Source organism: Aristolochia californica, unplaced genomic scaffold (assembly GCF_029961685.1).
Source record: "Aristolochia californica isolate CCGP_79_NKW_82.1479 unplaced genomic scaffold, dmAriCali1.0.hap1 SCAF_6, whole genome shotgun sequence".
NCBI lineage: Eukaryota > Viridiplantae > Streptophyta > Magnoliopsida > Piperales > Aristolochiaceae > Aristolochia > Aristolochia californica.
The window spans coordinates 16020076-16046391 of record NW_027182257.1 but is presented as its reverse complement, the minus strand read 5'-3'; the positions used below and the strand labels follow the sequence as shown (position 1 = coordinate 16046391).

Sequence of the window (26316 nt, the reverse complement as noted above, 5' to 3'; positions counted from 1 at the left end):
ATCTATGATATTTGGTTCAAGCTGGGATCACTGCCATTACCTCCCAGTTTATGTGACCAAAATATTCAATAAAGGGGGAGCACAAAAGATGAAGCTTGTGCATTTAAAAAGAAATTTTTATATCAAATTATTTCATAGGTTCTTTTACAAAGTTTATTATTTGGTTCGTGTTTTATCTGTTGGAAGATGGTCGTGTTATATACAGTTGCTGCTATTATGACTCTTTGGAGACATTATTACTGAAGAAGAAGTGGCCTCATACCATCATTTATTTGATGTAAGCACCTAGACAATACTACCCAAAAGACCGGCCTGTTAGGAGCGGAAGATATAGGTACTTAACCCAGGACCATAACATCACACCCCACCTTCGCGAGCCGACGTCCACGACGGCTCACTCTAGCGACGGCCTACTCTAGCGACGGCCCCCTCTAGCAACACTGGCCGGACCCGGGTTAAGTTCCTACGGCCTACCAGTAATTTTAATCTGGCCTCAAGGTCGCCCCCTCCTCTAGGTCGCCCCTTCAGCTAGGTCGCCCCCTCCGGGATTCAAATGCACGACAAGGGAGCATGCTCTTATACCAAACGTTAAGCACCTAGCCAATAGTACCCAAAAGATCGGCCTGTTAAAAGCGGAAGACATAGGTACTTAACCCAGGACCATAACATCAATGTTATACACGTAATAACATTAATATTTAATTATTTTATTTAATTTATATTATTTTATTTCAGTTTTAGGCCATAGGGGTATTTTTGTAATATTTTATCTTAAACCCTGTAAGGGTGAACCCTATTTAAGGGGTAAGAGTAATGAGAAAGACAAACATTGATTTTAGATAAAACAGGCTTGGAGTTCTCCTCAACAAGCTCTAGGGTTTTCAAGCTTCCCTTTGGCTTGATCATTGCTTTCCTCTTCTTCCTCCCTACGAATCCTTGTGTCAGATATGGGACCATAACTACTGGTATCAGAGCGGGAACACAATGGGTTATTTTCTATCCCAAAAGAAATTATTATTCTGGACGAGGTACACAATTTAATTGAAAAAATGTGCAAAGAACTGGTAGAACTACGTGCAGAGTATGAATCTTCCGCATGGTATCAATCTGCTATTGAATGTTCGGCAAGGGAGCCACGCGCTGCCATAGAAAAGGTTATACGACCTGAAATCTCCGAGTAGGACATACGCACAGCAGGAAAAGCAACAGAAATTGTCTCGGACGGGAAAACAGGCCACGGGCCGAAAAAATAAAAAATTTTGTCCTATTTACCGGCCTAAGTCCATGGGAAGATTTAGGTACGACCTCAAATACAGACGGGTAGAAAGCCCATGCTTCAGAAAAATTCAAGGTTTCTGCGCAAGAAAATTCAAAGCCGAACAGTGACGACGAAGATTTGGGGAAATCGGAGGGGTATGCTACCAAAACCCCATCGGTAAGGGCTGATTTGGGTTCGACATAAAAAAATCACTCCTCCCGGCTAGCAAAATGTGTTCCTAAACAGCAGAGGGAAAAATCCTGCTCCGACTCTGTCTAGGCGAATTAGTTCGGCCGTCCCTCCACTATCTCGGAAAGTATACAAGCAAGGAAGCCACAAAGGGACGCTATTCATCATCGGAAACTGAGGAAGAGGCTCCGTCGGCGTCGTCGGAAACAAGTCCGGTGGGATTTGACTTCCGGCCACCACCTCTCACTCGCAATCCAGCTCTCGGCAGTCCAGCGGGGAACCCACTTCAACGTATTTTGGGTAAGCTTCTGAAACACCATCGAATTTATGTCTAAACGATTTTTCCATGGGGATGAAGGGCCTCCAAGGGGCTGAACAGCAGCGTCGCTGTTTGAAAATTGGGGATGAAGGTTCTTTGTTTCGTGAAGCAGAGAAACAGTGCCCAAGTGATGGAATTGTGGCTTGGGTGTATGCAATTCGAGATAAAAAAATTTGGAGGATGCTGGGATCCATAGAAATAATATTTTGGGGATGTCCGAAATTTTTTTTCTGGTGGCTTTGTTTTTCTGTGGATGAGCACTGTACTTGCGCAGATGTGAGTTATCAAATTGTAGATGTGGGGTTTAATTTTCTGGATCCCATATATGTTGTTCGGGCACGAGCTTCATATTCGAAATTTTGGCTTGGTGGGTTTCTGTTCCGGGAAGCAGAGCAACAAAACCATTTTGACGAAATTCTGGCTTGTGTGTATGTATTCAGAGATGGAAATTTTTTGGGGATGCTCGGAGTGATAGAATATTTTTTTTGGATGCTGTTGTCTTTTTTTACTGCTGAGCCCAGCAGCAATGCGCCTCTTCAAATTTCTGTTGCACGCAAGGCAGCAGTTACACTAATACCATCAGCTTTAAGGAAGTCACCACATGCAGTGCTAGAGTATAAAATTACTCCAGAGATGGATCCATCTAGGAACATTCTTATGATCCGGCAAACTAGAAGCTTGCCACTTAGAGCAACCAAAGTAGAAGGCTTCAACCTGGACTTCTATCACCAATAGCCATTCTAGAAATGTAGTTGATGCTGCATTTTTCATGGGAAGGTCCTTCCTAGTTGGGTGGGGGCCTAATGGCATCCTTGTTCATTCCTGCACACATGTAGGCAGTACTGATTAAAAAAAAGAATTGTCTCCCATAATCCATGTAGAGAAAGTTGTAAGCAATAAAGCAGTCAGAGATGACAATGATGAAGAAATAGTGGCACTTGTCAATTCTTGTTTTGTTTCTCCACTAGAGCTCGACAAATCAATAGTCCACGTAACTACTGCTGTTGCGGTGGAGAGCTTCAGATTAAGCTTCGAAAGCTCATATGTAGTCGTTTAACACTACTAGAAATTTGTAGGGAGTATATTAGGATTATGGAGACACAGCTTGAGGTCTATGGGTCTTTTGCTTCTTCTTTTATGTATTTGATGCACCAGGTCATGGTGTGGGAGTTGATCAAGGTTCTGAATTCCGAAAGGGAGATGGAATTGAAGGGACGGGTTGAGCAGAATAATAAGGAGTCTGTGGACAAGTTCCAAGGGGTGAACCTGTCCTGGAAGAACTTGGATCCTCAGCTTGAGAAGATGGTTTTGGAAGTCATGGCTACTGGGAATCAGTACGTTTTTGCTCCATGTATTGCTGTTTGCAGATGGGGCCATTGCTATGAGAGTTATAGTGAGGATTCAGAAATTGCCGAGGAAATGACAGAGATCTTCTCTGATTTACAGGGTGAAATCCTTCACGGAGGACGACTGGGTGCTCCTGATTTTGCTGCTGTGGCACTGCAGAATCCTGTGTTGCCAACGGTGCCGCTGCTGCAACCAGTGCTGATTATTCAGAAAATAGTACCAGCAGTGACGGTAATGTCTGTTCTTACAGCATGGACCATCAGTGGAGCTCTTGCGCTCAGGATGCTGCTGCTATCTCATATGGCTGCTGCTATTGCAGTGACGATAAGGGCCACACAGCAGAAACTAAAACTTGTAAAATATCATGCAGCCAAGTCCCAGGAATTTTATGAACCAATATATACCAAGAGAGATGAGATTATAAATGGGTATTTGACATCGAAGAATCTATAGACCCCGTTGAGGAGGTTTCTGGAGATGACAATGCAGTTGAAGAGAAAGATGTTCCCAAATTCTGGATTACAGCGATGCACACTAATGAAATGCTTGCAGAGGAGATAAAAAAGCGTGATGGCAAGGCTCTTACCTATTTGGATGATATCAAGTGGTCTAGGATTGATCATTCCAAGGGCAGCAAGCTGGAGTTCTGTTTTGCTCTAATTCCATATTTTACAAATACTGTCTTGGTCAAAACTACTCACATGATCAATGAGGTTGAACCCATTTTGGAGAAAACAATAGAGACAGGGATTCAGTGGCTTCCAGGGAAGAGCTTGACACAGCAGGTTTTGAAGAAGCCAAAAGATGGCTCAAAGAACACCAATCCCATCACAAAAACTGAGCAGTGTGAACGTTTCTTTATTTTCTTCTGTCCACATTTCCCGGATGATGATGATAGTGATGACGAAACTGTTGCACAACTTCAGAATCAAATGGCACGTGATTATGATATTGGATCCACCGTCAGAGACACAATTATCCAACATGCTGTCTCCTAGTTTCCGGGAGAGGATGTTCAGGGTGACACGTTTGATGATATAGAAGGGGTAGGGGATGAAGATGATGAAGATGTTGCTGATGATGATGAGTATGACGAGGAAACTACTGCCCAAAATAGGCCAAAGAAGGTATCTTTTGGACCAAAGGTGAAGAGGGGAGTAACCCATGGGGAAGGCCAAGAGAGGCCTCCATAGTGCAAGCAGCAACAAAGACAAGGGTCCAGTTGGGGGTGAAGATAGATGGAGTGGAGGCTACACAAAAAAAAAAAATAAATAAATACAAGGTTTCTAGAGGGAATGCTCCAGTTTTGGACGTCCAGAGGGCGGACATAGCTATCGCGAATGCTACTTGGGAACAGGTGGAGACATCGGCATATAGACCCCACTTTCAAACTTGAGGACAAGCTCATTCTTCCAGGGGGGTGTAATGTTATATTGAAATAATATTAATATTTATTTTTTATATTTAATTTAAATTATTTTATTTTAGTTATAGAACACAAGGGTATTTTTGGAATATTTTATTTATAGGAGTATTTTTGTAATATTTTATCTTAAACCCTGTAAGGTTGAACCCTATTTAAGGGTAAGAGTAATGAGCAAGACAAGCTCTAGGGTTTTCAGGCTTCCCTCTGGCTTGGTTTTCGCCTGCTTTTTCTTCCTCCCTACGAATCCTTGTGTCAGATTTGGAAGCATAACATTTGACCCCATAAAAAAATATCACAGTAAACCATGATGGGCCCTGTAAAAATATATCATGGTTGGGAAACCATGACCAAGGAACTTAATACCCTGTAAAATAATATCACAGTTGGGAAACCATGACGGGCCCTATAAAAAAATATCACGGTTGGGAAACCATGATGGAGGAATTTAATACCTTGTCAAAAAATATCACTGCTGGGAAACCATGATGGAAGATACCTTGTCAAAACATATCACGGTTGGGAAACCATGACGAAAGAACTTATTATTACATCTATGTTATACCCCCATGAATTGGCCAACTGGGCCTCATGGAAGAGAGCACCAGTGTGAGGGGGAGTGTTGGAAGATGGGAGGACTGCCATTTTGTACAAAAAGATTCTATATGTCATTTACAGCAAGCTGGGAGTTCATGATGTTCTCTCACCCCCAGCTTGAGGGGGAGTGTTGGAAGATAGGGCCCAAGCCTACACGACCAAGGAAGGCCACATATCTAAGAGTATTATAAGATGGGCCACACGACCAAAGAAGGCCCATAAGATGGGCCCAAACACTTAAGAAATAGGACCCACAATGATTACCATGAGTTGGCATCCTTATCACATCAGTTGTAAGATCAAGAAGGAATCACAAAAGTATCTTTATCTTATGGTCACGTCCAAGAAGAGTTTTAGTTTGAGTTATGTTTGTCTTTTATCTATATTGAGTTATTTAATTATGCTATGACTTATCTTTAAGTATTAGAGTTTGGGTGTAATTGGGACAGTGGTTGTTTTATTGTAATTGGACTATACTACTTTCGTCTATTATAAATAGAGGTTCATGTACACTTATTACTATTACAATGTGGGGCCTACCATGGTGCTTGAGCTGGTGGGACCCACCATGTGGACGTAGGCCATCAAGAAGAATCCTAGATGACTTGGGACACCAAGAAGAGTCCTCTCCCAAAGCAAGCACGAGTTAAGGAATCAAGAAGCCTAAGTTAAATTGATTTAGAAGACTTGAAGATCAAGTGGGACCCACAAAGATCTCAGGAGTTGGCACTCTTATCAAGGTGGGCTGGAGGATCATGAGGGGCCCACAAGGATAAGGCACCGAGCTGGCTTATCCATTATGAGCACGTGAATAAAGAAGGACTCCTAGTTCTACTCCAATTAGTCTTCTAGGAGTCCTAGTTTAAATAGACTTACTTATATTGAAGAGTTAGAGTTTGAATGTAATTAGGACTGAATGATAAGTTGTATAAGGACTCTACCTCCTCCTCTAATATAAATAGAAGTCTTGTAATTCGGAATTAATCAAGTAACACATTTAATCCCGAGTTGGTTCTCTCCCTTCCTCTCCTTGCTTGACGCAACTCACCCTTTGCTTTTTTATTTTTTCTGCTATACCCGAGAGCTTTTCTTCCCTTTTCTTTTTTTCTTTCTTCTTTATTTTGTTTGTGATTATTGAAAAGGGATCCTAAATTCAACATGGTATCAGAGAAACATATTTAGGATCCCTCGACAAAGGAATGCTCTAGAGAAGTGATGATCAACACCACTCAAAAAAGGCTATTGTATGAAGGAAGAACACTTGCCGATATATAAGTGTTCAATTTTATTTTATTTTATGCTACTTGTTCTTGTTTTTTTTTATTATTCAAGGATGAATATGTGCATGGTTTCATCTGATTATATTATGGATATGCATGCCCCTCTATCTAGAAGGAGCTATCAAAACAGTTTTATCGGTTTGAAAATTATGTTTGCCGAGACCAGTCTATTCTCAAATTATTGAAATTTTTTTTCGTGGGATAAGAATTCCTTGATAGAGAAGATTTCTATTGATCCTCTTATGAGTGGTTTTCTGGAAAAAATTTATAATTTAACATTGATGCTATATTACATATACCAAGTTGATTGAAGAATTGCTACTTGGTGTTATTATTTGAAGTTTTTGAAGAGCCTATCATGGCTAATGATAATATGAATATCAAAGGTGATATACTTAAAATCACCACCATACCCTTACGTGGGGTATCAAATTTTATGAGTTGGTCCACCTCAGTTAGGAGGTTTCTCATAACCAAAGACCTACTTGGTCATCTCACTACCCGAGGACCACCTGTTGATGAAGATGATATTTTTTATATGAAATGGCTGAAGAATGATACTTTGGTAATTGGTTGGCTGATAAATAGCATGGAAGAACATGTCTCTAGTAATTTTATTCATCTTGACACTGCTAAACATATTTGGGAGACATGTACTAAACTATATTCATGCCCTGATACACTGCATAGACATTATGATATGCTCCAAAAATTGTTGAATACTAAACAAGGAGAAAATATTCATGAGTACTTGGCCTGGTTTAGAGGCTTTCTTCAAGAATGGAAGTTAGCTCAACCATCCACCACTGATATTTCTATACAAGAAAAATAAAAAGAGGTATTAATTACTACTATTTGTCTTGCAAATGTTAAACCTCAATTTGAGATTGCCAAGAGTCAACTATTGAGTGCTTCTGCTGTCCCAAAATTTGATGATGTGTGTGCAACTTTACTTCGTATCTCAGACACCTCTTCCTCCACTACCGATGTGATGCACTATGTATTCTGATCATAGAGGATCATACTCTAACTATGGCCGAGGCTGAGGAAGAGGTTATAGAGGGGGCAGAGAAAGAGGTGGAAGAGGTTATAATGCTAGCAGAACAGATGATATTAAATGTGCTCATTGTAAATTTCTAGGCCACACTATAGACCAGTGCCGTTACAGGGCAAGCACTTACTGTGGCAAATATGACCACTATAAAGAGATATGCTATAAAGACAATGACAAGTCAGAATCGACAAGGGCTTATCAAGCCCTCATAAGTGATGCGCAAGAAGACCATCCCACACCACCAGCTGCACAGAAAGTTATTACTGATGAAGAGTATGAATTATTTCAGAAAATGAAGACCATGCTAGGGTCTTCTCCTAGCCCCTCTGCCACTACTGCTTCAAGTATGCTATCTACCTCCTCTTCATCCTGGATAATTGATTCAGGAGCTTCCAAGCATCTTACAGGTAACAAAACTTTATTACATTCTTTATCTTCGAGTCTTTCACACAAGTTTGTTACCATAGCTGACGGTTTCAAACCAAAGTCCAAGGAAATGGTTCCACTTCTGTCACCCCATCATTTCTGCTCAATGATATTCTTTTTGTTCCTTCTTTTCCTTTATACTTACTCTATGTGAGTTAGCTTACAAAATATTTTAATCGCTCGGTACTTTCTCACCTACTTCATGCATTTTTCAGGATCTAATAATGAAACAGGTGATTGGTGGAAGCCATGAACAAGGGGGGCTCTATTACTTGGATGTGCCAAAGATCAATATGGTGTCTACTACTGAGAATGAGACACGACTATGGCACAATCGGTTGGGACATCCTTCCATACAATCTCTTCATCATTTGTTTCCATCTCTTAAGATAAGGTCAGAATTCAGTTGTGAAGTGTGTCAGTTAAACATCACGGGAGTACATGCTCTCCTCGTCCAGAAGTCAAAAGTAATATTCCTTTTTCATTGATTCATACTGATGTTTGGGGGCCTTTGAGTATCTCTAATATTTCTAATGCCAAATATTTTATCACTTTTATTGATAATTCACTCATACAACTTGGTTGTTTATTTTTAAGGAGTGTTTTGAGATATCATCTATTTTTAAATCTTTTCATGCGATGGTACTCACACAATTTGATCAGAAAATACAATCCTCAGGTTTGATAATGCCAAAGAGTATATTTCAAAAGACCTTGACTCATGTTGTCAAGAGAATGATATTATCCATCAGACATCATGTGCTTACACTCCTCAACAAAATGGTGTAGCCGAATGGAAAAATCATCATATTCTTGAGGTAGCTCGAAGTCTATTATATGCCATGAAAGTTCCATATTTGTTTTGGCCTCATGTTGTCCTTACAACATGTTTTCTTATAAATTGTCTACCGTCTACCGTTCTTGGGAATAAATCCCCCTACTCTAAACTATTACCACATGATGATCGGTTTGCATTATCATTGAAAGTCTTCGATTGTCATTGTTTTGTTCATAATACATTGCCTCGACATAGCAAACTTGAACCTAAATCTATCAAATGTATTTTTTTGGGATACTTCCTCACACAGAAGGGTTATGTTTGCTATAGTCCTCCTTTGCAATGTTTATTTGTGTCCAGGGATGTAACCTCTTTTAAAGACTCCTCATATTATTCTGATAACGCTCCACCTGGTATGTCATCCGTACCAAGTTCTCCTCGACCGGTTGTGCCTCGTGATATGGAGATTGTTCAACCCCCAGAGTCAATGGCCAATACCACACCTGTCGAGTTATCTGATCCACTAGAGGTAAGTCCTTCACCACCAGTCATTTTTGGTCCTCAGTTTCATACTCATCCAATTGCTATAAGAAAAGAACCTCGATCATGTACTCAACCTTCTACTTCTCAACCTATTTCCAATTTTGTGTCTCATCATCACCTCTCACCTCTATGTTGTCAGTTTCTTTCTTTTATTTCCTCCATATCTGTTCCATAGTCATATCAGGAGGCTCCATAACATCCTAGGTGGAAAGAAGCAACGGATGAAGAGATAAAGGCCCTTAATGATAATCACACATGGTCTCTGGTTCCACTACCTATAGATAAAAAAACCCGTTGGTTGCAAGTGGGTTTATACAGTCAAACATAATTTGGATGGGACCATTGCACGACTAAAGGCTCGACTGGTTTCAAAAGGTTACACTCAATTCTGTAGCATTGATTATGATGAGACATTCTCTCCAGTGGTAAAAATGACCTCGATACTAAAATCTTTATCCTTGGCAGCTAACTCTTGGCCCATATATCAACTGGATTTTAAAAATGTATTTCTCAATGGTGATATCAAAGAGGAGTTTTATATGCAGCAACCACCTGGATATGTGGTTGAGGGGGAGTCCGTATGTCGCCTTAAAAAATCTCTATATGGGCTAATGCAATCCCCATGGGCATGGTTTGAGAAATTTAGTCAAGCCATCATACCGGCAGGTTTTTAGAGTTGCTCTATAGACCACTAAGTCTTTATTGAGAACACAACAAGAGGTAAGGTGATTCTAGCTGTTTATATTGATGATATTATTTTAACTGGAAGTGGTTATGAGGACATTAAGAAAATAAAAGAAAGAATATGTGCTGAATTCAAGACCAAGGATCTTGGATTGCTGAAATACTTTTTGGGGATTGAAGTCTTACAATCCAGAGATGGGATTATTCTATCTCAAAGAAAATATGCCCTTGATCTACTAGAAGAAACAGGTATGATGGGATGCAAACCGGTAGACACTCCTATGGATGCAAATACAAAATTATGTGGAGGCAATGGAGAAGATATTGTGTTATGGCCCACATTAACCCCTGGTCCTGGGTTATGTACCTATGTCTTCCGCTCCTAACAGGCCCGTCTTTTAGGTAGTATTGGCTAGGTGCATAACATTTGGTATCAGAGCTATGGCTAGGTCGCAAGTTTGATTCCCCACGGAAGCGGGAATTCACACCTCCCGGATGCAAAGGCGGGTGTAATGCCCCATCACATAGACAGTGGTAGTTGTCGGGGTCATCGGCTCGCAAAGGGGGGGGGGGGGGGGGGGGGGGGGGGGGGGGGTGTGTGGTGTTATGGCCCACATTGACCCCTGGTCCTGGGTTATGTACCTATGTCTTTCGCTCCTAACAGGTCGGTCTTCTGGGTAGTATTGACTAGGTGCATAACATGTTGATATTAGAAAATATCAAAGGTTAGTGGGAAGACTTGTCTACCTATGTGTAAAAAGGCTAGACATTTCATATACAGTAAGTGTGGTAAGTCAGTACATGCACAAGACACAACTTAGTTATTGGCAAGCACTGGAGAGAATACTGCGTTATCTGAAAGGGGCTCCTCTATAAAAAACATGGTCACGTCAACATTGAGGGATTCACGGTGTTACGGTCCCTAGCCATGGATCTAGTAACTCGGCGAGTTGAATATGAATCCAGCACTGTTTGAGGGTTTCTTATCACGTTTTTTGTGAAAAGAACTCTCTTATACTTCTCCTTTCATGTTAGGATTGAAAAGGATTTTCCTTTTCTCAATTATAGATGCAACAAGCAAGTTAAAGGACTGTTTAAGTACTCAGATATGAAACCCCTCTTTTATGATTCAAGACAAGAGGGTTTTACTTGCTGTAATGACTCAAGAACAACCCCTTTCCCTTTACTGAATTCATTCCCCTTGAAAAGGAGTTTCCTTTTCTTAATTATGAATGAACCCAGCTAGTCAAAGAAGCTCCTTGAGGCCCCAACGTGGAACACCCTTTCTTATGGATCACGTCAAGGTAGGGTTTCCAATTTTATGCAGCACTGGTTCCTTACATAAAAGAGAAACATAAATCTAATCTTAATGTTTGGAATAAGATTAGCAAATACCTCTTGACATCAACACCAATCCAGCAACTAGAATTCGTCCTCCTTCCTAGTTAGCTCACGCCAACCCTTCTCCAAATACCTCTTGACGTCAACACCAATTCAGCAACCAGAATTTTCGTGAAAGAGATGACCTCTCTTGTAGCTCGAAAGAGAAAGGTAATTCCTCTTCCTTTTCCTTCCAAGATCTCCTCAAAGACTCCCCAATGGATGCAGCAAACCCGCAAGAGAGTTCACACCAAGAACCCTAGAATAGAGAGCCTAGAAGGAACCTAAATTACCCTAGTTTATGCTAATTCCAAACTTGCTTTATTTCTCCATCCTTACCCCTTAAATAGGGTAATTAACATCAACATAGGTTAGGGTTATAAAACCCAATTCTACCCCTACCTTTAAGTCTTATTAAAAATCAATAAAATTCGAAATTAAAAGCAACATAAATAATAAAAGTAAAGTAGATGACTCAGTCTTATTGAGTCCATAACATCTGCCCCCACACCCCCCGCCCCCCCCCCCCCCCCCCCCCCCCCCCCCCTTGGAGATCAAGCTTGACCTCAAGCTCGGAAGCTGGGTAGACCTGGTGAAAGTTGTCGAGCCGCTCCCATTTTGCGTAGTTGTGGCCGATTGCTGCCCAGTAATGGCATGCAGGGAGATGTCCGGTGGTTCTTCCTCAATCATATCCTTTGTCACCTCGATATCCTCATCTTCAACCTTATCGATCAAAAACAATCTTTTGCACTGATGCCCAACCCGATATGGTTCATCACAGTTGTAACATAGATTCTTAGCCCGCCGTTCTGCCATCTCAGCACTTGTCAATTTTTTTATATAAGGAGTTGTAGGATGACTAGATCTCAGATCCCCTGTCAAAGTAATACCCGGGTTGTTTCTCGGAGGAATGCGCTCCCCTGACCCTGGAGGTCGTCTGTGTTGTGCCTGTTGTTGCAATTATAAAGCACGAGCTATATTCATAGTGCTGGATAAGTCAACAGGTGCATAGAGCTCCACCTCAAGCTTTAAGGCCTCCGTTAGTCCTGCTGTAAATAGCGCAACTTGCTGATCCACTTGTACCATACTGCTGGCTCGTGCTAATTTTTCCTGGAACAATTTTTGATATTGCTCCAAGGCCCCAGTTTGGCGTAGTAAAACCAAATCTCCCAAAGGGTTACTGTAAGCCGGAGGACCAAAACGGAGAGAACACAGTCGCTTAAATTCATCCCAATCTACCACCTCGCAATCAACCTCAACTAGCTGGTACCAAAGTTGTGCTTTCCCTAGTAAGTGGAAAACAGCTACGTTGACTCGGTCATAGATTGGGACTCGTTGATGGCTAAAATTTTTTTCGTATCGATACAACCATATCAAAGGGTCTTCTGACCCATTATAAGTAGGGAATTCTATTTTAGTATTCCTCAGAACAGTGCCTCCCCCCTGGTAGAAGTGTCCCCCCGGAATGAGGGGTCCTTGGTGTCCTGAGAAACTCGTGCGCCTCGGAAATTCATCTCCCCCTTTGTTATACGAATGGTCTTCTCCTCTCTGATATGGAATGAGGGGTACAGTCCCTCCCCCATGGTTGAGGTGTCCCCCCGGAATGAAGGGTCCTCGCTGACCCGAGAAACTCGTGTGTCTAGTAAACTCATCTCCCCCTCTGATCTGCGAATGGTCTCCCGGAATTGGGTTCTTGCCAGTGCTCAGACCAGTCTCCATGCTATCCATCCTTCCTTTCAAAGTTTCCAAACTGAGAGTGAACTTCTCCTCCAATGCAGCAAGTTTCTTGCCAGTAGTTAGACCATTCTCCATGCTATCCATCCTTCCCTTCAAGGTCTCCATATCGATATCAATTTTTGAGAACCTCTCTAGGACAATATCAAATTTTTTTTCAAGCAATTCAAAGTATTCATTGGTGCTTCTCTCTACCCGGTTACCCTGCTCTGATACCAAGTTGTTACGGTCCCTAGCCATGGATCTAGTAACTCAGCGAGTTGAATATGAATCCAGCACTGTTTGAGGGTTTCTTATCACGTTTTTTGTGAAAAGAACTCTCTTATACTTCTCCTTTCATGTTAGGATTGAAAAGGATTTTCCTTTTCTCAATTATAGATGCAACAAGCAAGTTAAAGGACTGTTTAAGCACTCAGATATGAAACCCCTCTTTTATGATTCAAGACAAGAGGGTTTTACTTGCTGTAATGACTCAAGAACAACCCCTTTCCCTTTACTGAATTCATTCCCCTTGAAAAGGAGTTTCCTTTTCTTAATTATGAATGAACCCAGCTAGTCAAGGAAGCTCCTTGAGGCCCCAACGTGGAACCCCCTTTCTTATGGATCACGTCAAGGTAGGGTTTCCAATTTTATGCAGCACTGGTTCCTTACATAAAAGAGAAACATAAATCTAATCTTAATGTTTGGAATAAGATTAACAAATACCTCTTGACATCAACACCAATCCAGCAACTAGAATTCGTCCTCCTTCCTGGTTAGCTCACGCCAACCCTTCTCCAAATACCTCTTGACGTCAACACCAATTCAGCAACCAGAATTTTCGTGAAAGAGATGACATCTCTTGTAGCTCGAAAGAGAAAGGTAATTCCTCTTCCTTTTCCTTCCAAGATCTCCTCAAAGACTCCCCAATGGATGCAGCAAACCCCCAAGAGAGTTCACACCAAGAACCCTAGAATAGAGAGCCTAGAAGGAACCTAAATTACCCTAGTTTATGCTAATTCCGAACTTGCTTTATTTCTCCATCCTTACCCCTTAAATAGGGTAATTAACATCAACATAGGATAGGGTTATAAAACCCAATTCTACCCCTACCTTTAAGTCTTGTTACAAATCAATAAAATTCGAAATTAAAAGCAACATAAATAATAAAAGTAAAGTAGATGATTCAGTCTTATTGAGTCCATAACACACGGATGCAGACTGGGCTGGTTCCCCAGATGATAGAAAATCTACTTCTGGTTTTTGCATGATGGTTGGAGGAAATCTGGTAACATGGAAAAGCAAAAAAAAGAAAAAATGTGGTAGCACGGTCAAGTGCAGAAGCAGAATATAGAGCCATGGCACACACTGTAAGTTAGCTTTTATGGATAAGGTCCCTTCTCACTGAATTGGGATTTTATAAAAAAACTCCAATGGATCTATACTGTGACAACCAAGCAGCAATACATATTGCATCGAATCTAGTCTTCCATGAGAGGACAAAGCACATTGAGGCAGATTGCCATTTTATACGAGAAAAACTCCAAGCTGGTCTCTTATCCTTGAAGCACATCTCCTCACAAAATCAAGTTGCAGACATCCTAACCAAACCAGTCACCAACAAGATCATGTCTACCATATGCAGCAAGCTTGGTGTTTATGACGTATTCTCACCCCCAGCTTGAGGGGGAGTGTTACAATGTGGGGCCCACCATGGTGCTTGAGCTGGTGGGACACACCATGTGGACGTAGGCCATCAAGAAGAATCCTAGAGGAATTGGGACACCAAGAAGAGTCCTCTCCCAAAGCAAGCACGAGTTAAGGAATCAAGAACCACAAGCTGAATTGATTTAGAAGATTTGAAGATCAAGTGGGACCCACAAAGATCTCACAAGCTGGCACTCTTATCAAGGTTCACTGAAGGATTATGAGGGGCCCACAAGGATAAGGCCGTGAGCTGGCTTATCCATTATGAGCAAGTGAATAAAGAAGGACTCCTTGTTCTACTCCAATTAGTCTTCTAGGAGTCCTAGTTTGAATAGACTTACTTATATTGAAAAGTTAGAGTTTGAATGTAATTAGGATTGAATGATAAGTTGTATAAGGACTCTACCTCCTCCTCTACTATAAATAGAGGTCTTGTAATTCGGAATTAATCAAGTAACACATTCAATCCCGAGTTGGTTCTCTCCCTTCCTCTCCTTACTTGACGCAGCTCACCCTTTGGTTTTTTATTTTTTCTGCTTGACTCGAGAGCTTTTCTTTCCTTTTCTCTCTTTCTCTTTCTTCTTTCTTTTGTTCATGATCATGGAAAAGGGATCCTAAATTGAACAATTACAACAAGTCAATGAAGTATTTTTATTTTCCATAAATTCAACAACCTTTCAATCTCCTAATTACATTCCAACTCTAACTCTCTAAGATAAGTCTATCAACACAATATACTAGAAGTCTAATATGAGCTGAACTAGAACTCTTCTTCAATAATGTGAATATATGGGAGGAGGCCAGCTCGTGGCCTTATCCTTGTGGATCCCACATGATCTTCCAGCTCATGTTGATATGGTTGCCAACTCGTAGTATCTTTGGGGGTCCCACTTGATCTTCAACTCTTCTAACTCATTTTAACTTGTGCTTCTTATCTTCTTAACTCGTGCTAGCTTGGGTCCCACGTCCTCATAATGGGTCCCACATTGTAACACTAACCCTCAAGCTGGGGTTAAGAAAACATCATAAAGGCCCAACTTGTTGCAGATAGTAGACATAATCTTGTGAGTGACCGGCTTGGTGAGAATATCTACAACTTGACTTTGTGATGACATATACCTTAGAGATTAAAAACTTGCTTGGAACTTTTCTCGTATAAAATGGCAGTGTACTTCAATATGCTTTGTTCTTTCATGGAAGATTGAATTTGATGTAGTGTGTATTGCTGCTTGATTATCAAAATATAGATCCATCGGAGCTTCTTTGTGGAATCCAAATTCAGTGAGAAGAGATATTATCCATAGGAGTTCACTAACAGTGTGTGCCATGGCTCTATATTCTGCTTCTGTACTAGACCATGCTACTACATTTTGCTTTTCCATGTAACCAAATTCTCTCTAACCATCGTACAAAATCCCAAAGTAGATTTTTTGTCATCTGGGGACATGGCCCAGTCTGCATATGAGAATCCTTCGATGTTGAAGTGACCATGGTTTTTATAGAGAATCCCTCTTCTTGGAGCTCCTTTTAGATATCGTAGTATCCTTTCAAGAGCTTGGCAATGACTAAGTTTTGGCTTATGCATGTATTGACTGACCACACTTCCTGCATATGATATATCCGGCATTGTTACACCCAGGTAAATAAGTCTTCCCACTAGTCTTTGATATTTCCCAATATCCACATCTTCTCTAGTGCCTCCACATAATTTTGTATTTGAGTCCATAGGAGTGTCTACTGGTTTGCATCCCATCATTCATGTGTCCTCTAGTAGATCAAGGGCAGACTTCCTTTGGGATAGCACAATCCCATGTTTGGATTATAATACTTTGTTATGGTCCTGAGTTAAGTACTTATGTCTTCTGGTCCTAACAGGCTGGTCTTTTGGGTAGTATTGGCTAGGTGCTAACATTTGGAATCAGAGTGGGCTCCCACGTCGCGAGTTCTAGTCCCGGGGCGCACAAAGGCTGGATTAAAATTACTGGTAGGTTCAAAAGGGGCGACCTAGAGGAGGGGGCGACCTGGAGAACTACGAAGGGGCACTAGGAGTAGGCCGCCACTAGAGTAGGCCACCGGGTCAGGCCAGTGTCGTTGTGCCGCCGTGGTCGTCGGCTCACGAAGGTGGGGTGTGATGTTATGGTCCTGGGTTAAGTACCTATGTCTTCCGCTCCTAACAGGCCGGTCTTTTGGTTAAAAACCTAGCCAATACTACCCAAAAGACCGGCCTGTTAGGAGCGGAAGACAGGTACTTAACCCAGGACCATAACATATTTCAATACCCAAAAAATATTTGAGTAGTCATAGATCCTTCATCTTGAATTCTGTACATATTTTTTCCTTTGTTTTCTTGATGCTCTCAGAATCACTACTGGTTAAAATGATCTCATCAACATATACAACCAGAATTACCTTACCTCTCGGTGTGTTTTCAATAAATACTGAGTGATCTCCAAAGCATCTATAAAAGCCGGCCCGTACGAGGGCTAGACTAAATTTCTTAAACCATGCATTAGGGGACTACTTTAGACCATACAAAGATTTTCTTGAGGCGGCATATTGACTCCCCATCAACCACATACCCAGGTGGTTGTTGCATATAAATTTCTTCTTTTATATCCCCATTCAGAAATGTATTTTTCACATTAAGTTGATATATAGGCCATGATGAATTGGCCGCCAGAGAAAATAATATATGTACCGAGTTCATTTTTTCCACTGGAGAGAAGGTTTCTTCATAATCAATTCCATAACAATGAGTATAACCTTTGGCAACCAATCAAATATTTAGTCGGGTAATTGACCCATCCGGATATGTTTGACAGTATAAACCCACTTGCAACCAATGCATTTTTTATCTGTTGGAAGAGGAACATGTGACCATGTCTGATTGTCATTAAGTGCTTTCATTGCTTCATCCATTGTTGCCTTCAACCCTGGATGTTGTAGAACTTCCTCAAAGGACCATGGAATAGATATGGAGGAAATAGAAGAAAGAAATTGACAACATAAAGGTGAGAGGCGATGATGAGACACAAAATTTGAAATGGGATGAGAAGTAAAAGGTCTAGTGCATGATCTAGGTTTTTTCCTTACAGCAATAGGACGAGTATCATATTGAGGGCCAAAAATAATTAGGGATGAAGGACTTACCTCTGTTGGATCTGTTAACTCGACAGGTGTGGTGTAAGCCACTTGCTTTGGGGGTTTGAATAATCTCTGTATCACGGGTACAACCAGTCAAGGGGAACCTGGTACTGAGGACAGACTAGGAGGAGCACTATCAGAATAAAATGAGGAGTCCTCAAAAAATGTTACATCCCTGGACACAAATAAACATTGTAGAGTGAGACAATAACATACATAACCCTTTTGTGTGCAAGAGTATCCCATGAAGATACACTTGATTGATTTAGGATCAAGTTTTTTGTGTCTAGGAAATGAATTATGAACAAAGCATTGACATCCGAAGACTTTCAAAGGTAGTGGAAATGGATCATCATTTGGTAATAATCTAGAGTAAGGAGATTTATTATCAAGAACGGAAGATGGTAGACGACTTATAAGAAAGCAAGTCGTAAGGACTGCATGAGGCCAATAAAAGTATGGAACTTTTATGGCATATAATAAACCTCGAGCTACTTCAAGAATATGATGATTTTTCCGTTTGGTTATACCATTTTGTTGAGGAGTGTAGACACATGATGTTTGATGGAGAACCATTTTTTGACAAAAAGAGTTGAGGTCTTTGGAAACATATTCTTTGGCATTATCAGACTAGAGAATTTTTATTTTCTAACCAAACTATGTGACTACCATAGCATCAAATGACTTAAAAATAAATGGAATCTCAGAACACTCCTTAAATATAAACAACCAAGTTGTGTGAGTGAAATCATTAATAAATGTAACAAAATATTTTTCTTGAGAAATGTTGGAGACAGTCAAGGGCCCCCAAACATCAGTATGAATTAAAGAAAATGGAGTAACACGTCTTCTGGACGAGGAGAGTATGTATTCCTTTGATGTTTACTCAATTGAAAAACCTCACAATGAAATTTTGACCTTACTTTAAGAGAAGGAAACATATAATGAAGAGACTGTGCAGATGGATGTCCCAACCGATTGTGTCATAACCTTGTGTCATTTTAAGTAGTGGAAACCATATTCATTTTTGGCACGTCCAGGTAGTACAGCCCCCCTTGTTCATGGCCTCCACCAATCACCTGCTTCGGTATAAGATCCTAAAATACACATAAAGTGGCTGAGAAGGTAACAGAGCAATTAAAATATTTTGTCAGCTGACTAACAGATAATAGATTCAAAGGGAAAGTAGGAATGAAAAGAATATCAGTGAGCGGAAGTGATGGTGTGACAGAAGTGGATCCTTTCTCTTTGACTTTTGTTTGAGAACCGTCAACTATAGTAACAAACTTGTGTGAAAGACTCGGAGATAGAGAATGTAATAAATTTTGTCACCTGTTAGATGCTTGGAGGCTCCTGAGTCAATTATCCAGGGTGAAGATAAGGCAGATAGCATTCCTGAAGCAGTAGTGGTAGTAGTAGTTGCGGAGGAACTAGGAGAGGAACCTTACATTGTCTTCATTTTCTACAATAGCTCATACTCTTCATCAGTAAATTTTTTTGTTCTACTGTTTTTGTGGGTTCTTCTTCTTTTGTATCACTTAAAAAGGCTTGATTAGCCTTTGTCAATTCTAGTTGTCCATTGGCTTTATAGCATATTTCTTTATAATGACCATATTATCCACAATAACTGCATGCCTTGTAATCCTTGTAATAGCATTGATCTATAGTGTGGCCAAATTTCTTACAATGAGTACATGCTGTAGAATTTAGGATCTCATGAAAGGAACTTTAGATCAACAAGAAAGAATAAGAAGAAGAAGAAGAGAGAAGGAGAAGAGAAGAAGAAGAACGTGGAAGAAGAGAGTTTGGATTAAGGGAGAAGAGGGTTGCTTCAAAAAGAAAAATGAGGGCTGGACGAATTTGTGGAAAGAGAGGAGAGTGCTTCAATGCCCTATCTCTTAGCCAATGCCTTTATTTATAGTTTTACAATACCCTTAGGGCTACAACTTGATAAAACAAAAGACATAAAAGGAACACCCATCTTTATGGAAAGTACCATATTTTACACATATGCCACTCCTTTGACGTGTGGGTTCTTGTCTTGAGCTCGTGGGCTTGAGCCCATCTTCCAACACTCCCCCTCAAGCTAGAGGAGAAAATACATCATAAATACCCAACTTGCCACATATAAACGATAGGATTTTAGATGTAATGGGTTTAGTGAGAATATCAGCTATTTGCTCTTGAGAACACATGTTTGAGAGAGATTATTCCTACTTGAAACTTTTCCCGTATAAAATGACAATCCACCTCAATATGTTTAGTTCTTTCATGAAAAACTGGATTTGAAGTGATATGAATAGCTGCTTGATTATCACAATGCAGATTCATGGACCCCTTTTTATAAAAACCTAGTTCGGTAAGAAGGGTCCTAATCCATAAAAGTTCACTAACGATATGGGCCATAGCTCTGTATTCTACTTCGGCGCTAGATCTTGCAACCACATTTTGCTTCTTACTTTTCCATGTAACCAAGTTTCCCCCAACCAGAGTACAATATCCTGATGTAGATTTTCTATCATCAGGAGATCCAGCCCAATTTGCATCTGAGAAGCCTTCTATATTGAAGTGCCCATGTTTTTTATACAGTAATCCTCTTCCTGGAGCTCCTTTTAGATAACGTAATATTATCTCTAAAGCCTGCCAGTGGGTAATTTGTGGTTTGTGCATGAATTGACTCACCACACTTACAGCATATGATATGTCTGGCCTAGTTACCATGAAATAAATCAGTTTTCCCATGAGTCTTTGATATTTGCCAATATCAATATCTTCTTCATTTGTGGCACATAATTTTACATTTGTATCCATAGGTGTGTCAACTGGTCTACAACCCTTCATTCCTGTTTCTTCAAGGAGATCCAAGACATGTTTCCTTTGAGACAATATTATCCCATGTTTGGATTGAAGAACTTCTATACCCAAAAAATATTTAAGCATACCAAGGTCTTTAGTCTTGAATTCCTGACATATCATCTGTTTCACCTCTTGTATGCTCAAAGCATCATCACCAGCTAAGATAATATCATCCACGTATACGGCCAATAATATTTTCCCTTTGACCGTATCTTTATAATATACGGAATGATCAACTGAGCACCGATGAAAACCAAACCGTAGGAGTGTTTGACTAAATTTATCAAACCAAGCCCGAGGGGACTGCTTAAGCCCATATAAAGACTTTTTTAACCGGCATACTGACTCCCCCTCAACCACATAACCAGGTGGTTGAACCATATAAATTTCCTCACTGATATCACCATTTAAAAAAACATTTTTAACATCTAACTGATAGACGGGCCATGAGGAGTTAGCAGCAATAGATAAGATGATGCGTACCGAATTCAATTTTGCAACAGGAGAGAAGGTCTCCTCATAATCTATCCCATAGCACTGCGTATTGCCCTTAGCAACCAGTCGAGCTTTAAGACGAGCAACCGATCCATCCGGATTATGTTTCACCAAAAAAACCCATCGACAACCAACCGGTCTTTTACCTTTCGGGAGTGATGTTAAATACCAGGTTTGGTTTTCATATAAGGCGTGTATTTCTTCATCCATAGCCGCCTTCCATCCTGGATGTCTCAGGGCCTCCTGATACAACTGTGGAATGGAAGAAGAAGAAAGGGACACAAGAAACTGAAAACACACGGAAGACAAGCGATGGTGAGACATAAAATTTGAGATAGGATGCGAAGTGGTACATGAGCGACGTTCTTTTCTTAAAGCAATAGGCCGAGTATCAAATTTAGGCCTATACATTGGAGGAGAAGGACTTACCTCAGGTGGATCTGACAACTCCACATGTGAAGGTACGACCGGTGCATCAGGGGTTGGATCCACTTCAAGATTGAACGGCACAAGCGGACAAGGAGTAGTAGAAGGACAAGTCCATCCTGGAGGAGCATCATGGGAGGAGTAGAAGGGAGTGTCCTCAAAGAAAGTCGCATCCCTAGAGATAAACATCCTCCAAAGGGTAGGATTATAATAGACATAACCTTTCTGGGTGCGAGAGTATCCCAAAAAAATGCACTTCATAGACCGAGGATCAAGTTTATTTTTATGTGGAGATGTAACATGAACAAAACACGTACATCCAAACACTTTCAAAGGAAGAGAAAAAGGATCTTCACCATTAAATAACACAGAGTAAGGAGTTTTATGATGAGGGACTGATGAAGGTAACCTATTAATGAGAAAGAATGATCTAAGTATAGCATGAGACCAATAGAAATAGGGTACCTTCATGGAGTAGAGGAGGCCCCGAGTAACTTCAAGAAGATAACGATTCTTCCTTTCAGCAACACTATTTTGTTGAGGAGTATAGGCACATGATGTTTGATGAATAAGCTCATTACTCTCACAAAATGATTTGAAGTCATGAGACATGTATTCCTTAGCATTATCAGATCTAAGGGTTTGAATTTTCTTCCCAAATTGTGTTAAGACCATAGCATGAAAATTTTTAAACAAAGGAAGAATTTTGGAACGCTCATTAAATAAAAATAACCAAGTCACTCGAGTAAAATCATCAACAAAAATGATAAAATATTTAACTTGGGAAATATTTGAGACACATAAAGGGCCCCATACAGAATGTATTAGCTCAAACGGATCAGTACTTGTAGTTGTAAGACGAGTAGAATATGTACTCCTGACATGTTTACTTAATTGACAAACCTCACAACTGATATTAGAAAGTCCTTTTAAAGATGGAACCAAAGAACGAAGTGAAGGGGTAGATGGATGACCAAGTCGGTTGTGCCAAAGTTGGGCCTCAGATGTAGTGGACGATAATACAGCTAATGGTGGAAGAGTGAAGTAGTACAAACCCCCCTTTTCATGGCCGCCACCAATCACCCGCTTCGTAGTGAGATCCTGAAAGACACAACAAAACGGTGAGAAGGTGATAGAGCAATTTAATTGTTTGGTCAATTGGCTAACTGAGAGCAAATTTAAAGGAAATTGAGGAACAAATAAAACATCTTGAAGGGGAATAGATGAAGTAAGAGAGGAGGAACCTTTGCCAAGGACCTTGGTTTGGGTACCATCAACAATAGTAATGAATTTATGAGGATAACAAGGAGATAAGTACTGCAACAAGTGTTTGTTACCTGATAGATGTTCGGAGGCCCCGGAGTCGATGATCCAAGAGGAAGAGGAAGTAGAGGAAGAAAGCATACCAGAGGCAATAGTTGTGGCAGTAGTAGATGATGAGGGAATAGATGATTCCATGAAAGACTTCATTTTCTGAAATGTAGCATAGTCCTCAGCCGTAAGAGTCACATTTCCAGATGATGATTCAGCCTTATCTTCATTTTTCTCAACGTTAACTGAGACTGGGTTAGTTGTGGCCCAATCAGGCTTTCCATGAAGTTTCCAGCATGATGCCACAAGGTGATTCTGACGGCCACAATAAGTGCAAAGTTGAGGCTCCGTACGAAAAGAATTCTGACCCATTCTACCACCTCTATTTTCAGCCCCTCTCATATTTCTGCCTCGTCCTCGGGATGAGAAAGATGTTCCCCGATTGCCAGAGAACATCATCGATGGAGCATCAATAGGAGAAGGAGGGGATGGATCTGGTATCCTAAGTAATGTAGCACTAATATCATCGAAGGATGGAAGAGCAGAAGAACTTAGAAGTTGAGTTTTGGCCACCTCAAGGTATGGTTTAATATTCGATAAGCAAATGGCTGCTGCCAAAGCTTCTCTTTGTCGTTCTTGAACGGCAATATTAGTGGAATATGGCTGAGGTAGTTTCCATTCTTGAAGAAGACCGCGAAATTGTGCCAAAAATTCGTGAATATTATCTCCATGTTTCGTATGTAGCATGTTTTGTAAGACATCATATATTTTTTGTAATGAAGCAGTGCTTGAGTAAAGCTTGGCACAAGTGTCCCATATGTTCTTGGCGGTTTCCAAGTGGACCACATTGTTGGCCACCTGCTCTTCCATGCTATTAATGAGCCAACTTATCACCATGTTATCATCCTTAACTCACTTGTGGTAGGACGCATCTTCATCATTAATCGGAGGAGAAAAGTTAACAACATGGCTCAAGAGGTCACGAGTAATAAGAACCCTTCGAATTGATTGTGACCAGCTCATGTAATTGGAGAGACCTCTAAGTGGAATTGTAGTAATACGGAGTATATCACTCTTATTACTATTGTATCCAATCTCCATGATGAGGCAAGTAAAATATGGAGGTCAAGGGAAAAGGCTTTCTTCAAATAACAATTACTCTATGTAATTTGAAGAACCCGTAGACCAAAACAATCACCAACAAAAGAGAACAAGAACCAATTTCTTTCACAAGGGCAAGCACCAAATTATCAACAAATTTGTGTCTTTAGAAAGTGATAATAACATCCAGCCATCACTCAAATTCTCTTGTATTCATAAGAACAAAAAGAAGAAAGTAGATGCAACCGATTAGGCCTTAATCCAAACTCCAACACAAACGAGCAATAGACAAAAATTTAGAGAAGATTTAACGACAAACCAAGACACTTGGAAGAGATTTATCTTCAACTCATGGGAGACTTCAACATAAGAAAAAAATTCAATTGTTGAAGTTAAAAAAAAACGGAACTACAAAGGGTAAATAGCTGTTGGCATTTCATCAAACATGTAATGGGCATCCAACAACACAACACAAACCCATGAGCAACCTAAAGTAGGAGAAGATACAGCAACATGTGCTGGAATTCTACCTCAAATGAGATCGATCCAAATTACATAAAGGTAATTGAATTTCACCCATCAATCTTAATAAGATGCAAATAGCAAATGATCTTGATCACTCTTGTAATTGATTTATAAGGAGTCAAGATTATAACATCAATTTAGTCATAGAAATAAATCTTTACAACATATAAAGATTTATCTTGACTTGATGTGACTCAAAATTCAAGAAGTAAAGAAAAACAGTAAAAAGGAGTATGTAAATAAGAAAAGGAAACAAAAAAAAACGTAAATAAGAAGATAATGAACTTATCTCTTTATGACTGAACTCCTTTTACAACTTCTTGTACAAATTTCATAATAACTCCATGAAGAGATCTTAAACTCTTTGCTCTGATACCATGAAGAATTTAGGATCTCATGAAAGGAACTTTAGATCAACAAGAAAGAAGAAGAAGAGAGAAGGAGAAGAGAAGAAGAATAACGTGGAAGAAGAGAGTTTGGATTAAGGGAGAAGAGGGTTACGTCAAAAAGAAAAATGAAGGTTGGACGAATTTGTGGAAAGAGAGGAGAGTGCTTCAATGCCCTATCTCTTAGCCAATGCCTTTATTTATAGTTTTACAATACCCTTAGGGCTACAACTTGATAAAACAAAAGACATAAAAGGAACACATATTTACACTTCTATTCTATCTTTATGGAAAGTACCATATTTTACACATATGCCACTCCTTTGACGTGTGGGCTTCTTGTCTTGAGCTCGTGGGCTTGAGCCCATCTTCCAACACATGTTTTCCCATCTGCTCTGCCAACACCAGTCCTTCCACCTCTTCCTCTGCCTCAGCCTTGGCCATGGTCAGATGATGGTCCTCTATGATCGAAATACAAAGCGGATGATACTTCAGTAGTGGAGGAAGAAGTGTCTGGAATTTGGAGTAGTGTTGCACAGACATCATCAAACTTGGGTACTAGAGAAGCACTTAGAAGTTGACTCTTGGCAATCTCAAGATGGGGTTTAATATTTGCAAGGCAAATAGAAATAATTAAGGTTTCCTTCTGCTTGTCTTGGATAGAAATATCTGTGGTTGAAGGCTAAGCTAACTTCCACTCTTGAGGAAAACCTCTAAAGTGGATCAAGTACTCATGGATCCTTGTATAGTAATCAACATCCTTTGGAGAATATCATATGGTCTACGTAGAGTATCAGGGCAAGAGTACAGTTTAGCACATGTCTCCCATATTTGTTTAACAGGGTCAAGATGAATGACATTGTTGGAGACATGTTCTTCCATGCTATTGATTAGCCAACTAATCACCAAGGTATCATTTCTCAACTATTTTTTATAAAAAATATCATCTTCATCAATAAGTGGCCCTCGGGTGGTGAGGTGACCAAGTAGGTCTTTTGTTATAAGAAACCTCCGAACCGATGTGGACCAACTCATAAAATTTGATATCCCACATAAGGGTATAGTGGTAATTCTCAGTATATCACTTTTGATATGCATATTTTCTTCAGCCATGATAGGCCCTTCTTCAAAAAAATTGTAACAATAACACCAAGTAGTATTCTTCAAACAACTCGATGTATGTGGAACTTTAGCATTGATGCTAAACTATTATTCTGATTTTTTTCTCTAATACCACTCATAAGAGACTCAATAAAAATCTTCTATATCGGGGTACTCTTTTTCCCACGAAAAAAAATTCCAACAATCTGGTTTTAGTTAGCAGAATTTCCAAACCGACAAAATTGTTTTGATAGCTTCTTCTAGATGGAGAAG

The 26316-nt window shown here is 40.1% G+C and overlaps 1 pseudogene; it reads left to right on the top strand.

Moving 5' to 3' along the window:
- The first annotated feature begins 1791 nt into the window (after nt 1-1791).
- On the top strand, nt 1792-4639 carry LOC137934425 (nucleosome assembly protein 1;4-like; annotated as a pseudogene).
- Nucleotides 4640-26316: the final 21677 nt, after the last annotated feature.